The sequence below is a fragment of the Oncorhynchus mykiss genome, unplaced genomic scaffold (assembly GCF_013265735.2).
Source record: "Oncorhynchus mykiss isolate Arlee unplaced genomic scaffold, USDA_OmykA_1.1 un_scaffold_130, whole genome shotgun sequence".
NCBI lineage: Eukaryota > Metazoa > Chordata > Actinopteri > Salmoniformes > Salmonidae > Oncorhynchus > Oncorhynchus mykiss.
The window spans coordinates 1,535,446-1,542,138 of NW_023493663.1; positions in this window are offsets into that span (position 1 = coordinate 1,535,446).

The window sequence follows — 6,693 nt, forward strand, 5'->3', positions numbered from 1 at the left end:
CATAGACCGGGCCAAACCAGGACGACGATTGGCCAATTATGCGCCGCACTACGGGACTCTCAATCACGGCTGGTTGTGATATAGCCTGGTATCGAACCAGGGTGTCTGTAGTGACGCCTCCAGCACTGAGGTGCAGTGTGTTAGACCGCTGCGCCACTCGTAATTGACAGTGGGTTTTTTTTAACCGTGGATTCGATCCCATCTCGCATCATGTTTTTTTTTGTTGAGGAAAAAAACGGTTCAATGTTGGTCCTTTTTGTGTTATTCAACTTTTCAAATATACATATAAACATATACGGAAGTCGGATTATACAGTGAAAATGCATATTGAGCAAGGTGCATCACAGGAGGTTGGTGACACTTTAATTGGGGAGGACGGTCTCGTCGTAATGGCTGGAGCAGAATCAGTGGAACGGTATCAACTACATCACTACGCATGATGTTGTCCCTGTGTTTGATGCCGTTCCACTTGCAACCCTGGTCACAGCCGTTAACGATGAGCCGTCCTCCCCTCATCAGCGCCCCACTGAGGTACACTGAGGCCTCCACCCAACACAAAGGTTTAAGAACATTTAAAACAAAAAACAAATAGAGGTCTTGAACACATTCAAATGTCATATCAGGTTGTATTGAAGCCTATGAGTTTCAGAGTATGTTTGTTTTTAAACAAAATCTTAATTGTGTAACTCTGTGTTGTCTGTTCACACTGCTTTGCTTTATCTTGGCCAGGTCGCAGTTGCAAATGAGAACTTGTTCTCAACTAGCCTACCTGGTTAAATAAAGGCGAAAAAAAATAATAATTATTATTACACAAAAAAAATGTAAGCTAAAAAAAAAACATCTCCCTTTATGTATAAATCATTTGACAATGAAATTATCATCCAGGAAATGGAAATCATTACCATCTTGGAATTAACACAATTTGACTTCATTGTTTGTAACTTTTTTTTTTGGTCAATATTAATTGTATTTGAAAATAATAAATCACCTAACTCCGCCCAGAAAGGGGTAATATGACCACAACAAAACACCTTCAGTAGTTTTCGATGTCCCTCAAAACGTAGAGTCATTACCCTCTACATTAACGATCATTCTTAGAGTCATTACCCTCTACATTAACAATCATTCTTAGAGTCATTACCCTCTACATTAACGATCATTCTTAGAGTCATTACCCTCTACATTAACGATCATTCTTAGAGTCATTACCCTCTACATTAACGATCATTCTTAGAGTCATTACCCTCTACATTAACGATCATTCTTAGAGTCATTACCCTCTACATTGAATATCATTCTTAGAGTCATTACCCTCTACATTAAATATCATTCTTAGAGTCATTACCCTCTACATTGAATATCATTCTTAGAGTCATTACCCTCTACATTAAATATCATTCTTAGAGTCATTACCCTCTACATTAACGATCATTCTTAGAGTCATTACCCTCTACATTAAATATCATTCTTAGAGTCATTACCCTCTACATTAACGATCATTCTTAGAGTCATTACCCTCTACATTAACGATCATTCTTAGAGTCATTACCCTCTACATTAAATATCATTCTTAGAGTCATTACCCTCTACATTAAATATCATTCTTAGAGTCATTACCCTCTACATTAAATATCATTCTTAGAGTCATTACCCTCTACATTAACGATCATTCTTAGAGTCATTACCCTCTACATTAAATATCATTCTTAAACATTCATTTGATGGATAAATATAATTCAGAATAATAAAAAGAACCCTTCATCCTCATAGGGTCTTAAAACCCTTTCTTATGTAGTGAACCTTGACACTGTCAATGGATATAAACCCTTCATCCTCTATCACCATCCTCGTAGGGTCTTAAAACCCTTATGTAGTGAACCTTGACACTGTCAATGGATATAAACCCTTCATCCTCTATCACCATCCTCGTAGGGTCTTAAAACCCTTTCTTATGTAATGAACCTTGACACTGTCAATGGATATAAACCCTCCATCCTCTATCACCATCCTCGTAGGGTCTTAAAACCCTTTCTTATGTAATGAACCTTGACACTGTCAATGGATATAAACCCTCCATCCTCTATCACCATCCTCGTAGGGTCTTAAAACCCTTTCTTATGTAATGAACCTTGACACTGTCAATGGATATAAACCCTTCATCCTCTATCACCATCCTCGTAGGGTCTTAAAACCCTTTCTTATGTAATGAACCTTGACACTGTCAATGGATACAAACCCTCCATCCTCGCAGGGTCTTAAAACCCTTTCTTATGTAATGAACCTTGACACTGTCAATGGATATAAACCCTTCATCCTCTATCACCATCCTCGTAGGGTCTTAAACCCCTTTCTTATGTAATGAACCTCGTTCTTCCAGATATAATTGAAATCAAATCAAATCAAATTGATTTATATAGCCGTTTGTACATCAGCTGATATCTCAAAGTGCTGTACAGAAACCCAGCCTAAAACCCCAAACAGCAAGCAATGCAGGTGTAGAAGCACAGTGGCTAGGAAAAACTCCCTAGAAAGGCCAAAACCTAGGAAGAAACCTAGAGAGGAACCAGGCTATGTGGGGTGGCCAGTCCTCTTCTGGCTGTGCCGGGTGGAGATTATAACAGAACATGGCCAAGATGTTCAAATGTTCATAAATGAGCAGCAGGGTCAAATAATAACAATCACAGTAGTTGTCGAGGGTGCAGCAAGTCAGCAACTCAAGAGTAAATGTCAGTTGGCTTTTTATAGCCGATCATTAAGAGTGTCTCTACCGCTCCTGCTGTCTCTAGAGAGTTGAAAACAGCAGGTCTGGGACAAGGTAGCACGTCCGGTGAACAGGTCAGGATTCCATAGCCGCAGGCAGAACAGTTGAAACCGGAGCAGCAGCACGACCAGGTGAACAGGTCAGGGTTCCATAGCAGCAGGCAGAACAGTTGAAACCGGAGCAGCAGCACGGCCAGGTGGACTGGTCAGGGTTCCATAGCCGCAGGCAGAACAGTTGAAACCGGAGCAGCAGCACGGCCAGGTGAACAGGTCAGGGTTCCATAGCAGCAGGCAGAACAGTTGAAACCGGAGCAGCAGCACAGCCAGGTGGACTGGTCAGGGTTCCATAGCAGCAGGCAGAACAGTTGAAACCGGAGCAGCAGCACGACCAGGTGAACAGGTCAGGGTTCCATAGCAGCAGGCAGAACAGTTGAAACCGGAGCAGCAGCACAGCCAGGTGGACTGGGGACAGCAAGGAGTCATCAGACCAGGTGAGTCTGGTTGAAGATTTTTATAACCTGAGCAGGGACAGCTAATGATGAAACTGGATAAATTATCCTAGACACACTTTATGTTTTTCATCAGTAAAATTGTTTGAAGCCAACTGTTAAAAGAATAGCTTTGGCTTTCGATAAATCGTTTTCAAGATGTGATTTCACACTAGCGTTACTGTCCTTTGTGACAACAACTCCCAGATATATAACGGTACTATATAAAGGGGATATTATGCAATTAAAATAAATGAATGGTTATGATTGGCCATCAGCTCATGTTTATTCATATTTAGCCTCAAACCTGATGTTTCTGAGAAGAATTGATAAGTCACGTTCGTCGTATACCTAATGAGCGGACCGAGGAGCAGCGTGAGTAGAGTTACACATATTTATTACAGTGAACCTTCAAAAAAACCAACAAAAGAATAAACGAACGTGAAGTTCGTAGCCCACGTGGGCACTAAACCAAAACCAAAACAATATCCCACAAACGCAGGTGGGGAAAAGGACCACACTAAGTATCATCCCCAATTAGAGGCAGCGATCAATATCCCACAAACGCAGGTGGGAAAAAGGACCACACTAAGTATCATCCCCAATTAGAGGCAGCAATCAATATCCCACAAACACAGTTGGGAAAAAGGACCACACTAAGTATCATCCCCAATTAGAGGCAGCGATCAATATCCCACAAACGCAGGTGGGAAAAAGGACCACACTAAGTATCATCCCCAATTAGAGGCAGCGATCAATATCCCACTGACGCAGGTGGGAAAAAGGACCACACTAAGTATCATCCCCAATTAGAGGCAGCGATCAATATCCCACAAACACAGGTGGGAAAAAGGACCACACTAAGTATCATCCCCAATTAGAGGCAGCGATCAATATCCCACAAACGCAGGTGGGAAAAAGGACCACACTAAGTATCATCCCCAATTAGAGGCAGCGATCAATATCCCACAAACGCAGGTGGGAAAAAGGACCACACTAAGTATCATCCCCAATTAGAGGCAGCAATCAATATCCCACAAACACAGTTGGGAAAAAGGACCACACTAAGTATCATCCCCAATTAGAGGCAGCGATCAATATCCCACAAACGCAGGTGGGAAAAAGGACCACACTAAGTATCATCCCCAATTAGAGGCAGCGATCAATATCCCACTGACGCAGGTGGGGAAAAGGACCACACTAAGTATCATCCCCAATTAGAGGCAGCGATCAATATCCCACAGACGCAGGTGGGGAAAAGGACCACACTAAGTATCATCCCCAATTAGAGGCAGCGATCAATATCCCACAAACGCAGGTGGGAAAAAGGACCACACTAAGTATCATCCCCAATTAGAGGCAGCGATCAATATCCCACAAACACAGGTGGGAAAAAGGACCACACTAAGTATCATCCCCAATTAGAGGCAGCGATCAATATCCCACAAACGCAGGTGGGAAAAAGGACCACACTAAGTATCATCCCCAATTAGAGGCAGCGATCAATATCCCACAAACGCAGGTGGGAAAAAGGACCACACTAAGTATCATCCCCAATTAGAGGCAGCGATCAATATCCCACAAACGCAGTTGGGAAAAAGGACCACACTAAGTATCATCCCCAATTAGAGGCAGCGATCAATATCCCACAAACGCAGGTGGGAAAAAGGACCACACTAAGTATCATCCCCAATTAGAGGCAGCGATCAATATCCCACTGACGCAGGTGGGGAAAAGGACCACACTAAGTATCATCCCCAATTAGAGGCAGCGATCAATATCCCACAGACGCAGGTGGGGAAAAGGACCACACTAAGTATCATCCCCAATTAGAGGCAGCGATCAATATCCCACAAACGCAGGTGGGAAAAAGGACCACACTAAGTATCATCCCCAATTAGAGGCAGCGATCATCAGCTGCCTCCAATTGGGATCCATACTCACACCAACATAGAAATTCTAGAACTAGAACACCCTCTAGTCACACTCTGACCTATAGTACCATAGAGAACCACAAGGGATCTCTATGGTCAGGGCGTGACATGATAGCTAAAGGGGCTTCTGTTATTTGTCCTTAAGAATAATAGTGGTATCATCTGCCAGTTTGTTTATATTGTCATAAACATTTTTTTTTAAATGGCCAGCATTTCAGCAGCTAAAATGAATCAAATGGTGAATGTGGACATCCTTGTCGAATACCACGATTAATATTGAATTGTGGAAAGGTACCAGGAGGAAGGGAGAACGAACTGTTGATGTCACCAGATAACAGTGTCACGGTATCAGTGGCCAATCAAAAAAGGTTTTAGAGATTGGAAAACAAAGTCATTTTCCATCATTTTAAAACGCCTTTTAAACACACACACACACACACACACACACGCACGCACGCACGCACGCACGCACGCACGCACACGCACGCCCTCTGGATAGTGTGAAGGTCAGGGCACACAGAGACGATCAATCATTTCCATCACGTGTCAATGGACAGAAACATAGAGTCATTAGCTTGGGTGTGTGTGTGTGTGTGTGTGTGTGTGTGTGTGTGTGTGTGTCTGTCTGTTTTGTGGTATATGTCATTCCATAAAAACCTCTAGACTGTTAAACCTCTAGACTGTTAAACCTCCAGACTGTTAAACCTCTAGACTGTTAAACCTCTAGACTGTTAAACCTCTAGACTGTTAAACCTCTAGACTGTTAAACCTCTAGACTGTTAAACCTCTAGACTGTTAAATCTCTAGACTGTTAAATCTCTAGACTGTTAAACCTCCAGACTGTTAAACCTCTAGACTGTTAAACCTCCAGACTGTTAAACCTCTAGACTGTTAAACCTCTAGACTGTTAAACCTCTAGACTGTTAAACCTCTAGACTGTTAAACCTCTAGACTGTTAAACCTCTAGACTGTTAAACCTCTAGACTGTTAAACCTCTAGACTGTTAAACCTCTAGACTGTTAAACCTCTAGACTGTTAAACCTCCAGACTGTTAAATCTCTAGACTGTTAAACCTCCAGACTGTTAAACCTCTAGACTGTTAAACCTCCAGACTGTTAAACCTCTAGACTGTTAAACCTCTAAACTGTTAAACCTCTAGACTGTTAAACCTCTAGACTGTTAAACCTCCAGACTGTTAAACCTCTAGACTGTTAAACCTCCAGACTGTTAAACCTCTAGACTGTTAAACCTCTAGACTGTTAAACCTCCAGACTGTTAAACCTCTAAACTGTTAAACCTCTAGACTGTTAAACCTCTAGACTGTTAAACCTCTAGACTGTTAAACCTCTAGACTGTTAAACCTCCAGACTGTTAAACCTCCAGACTGTTTAACCTCTAGACTGTTAAACCTCTAGACTGTTAAACCTCTAGACTGTTAAACCTCCAGACTGTTAAACCTCTAGACTGTTAAACCTCCAGACTGTTAAACCTCTAGACTGTTAAACCTCTAG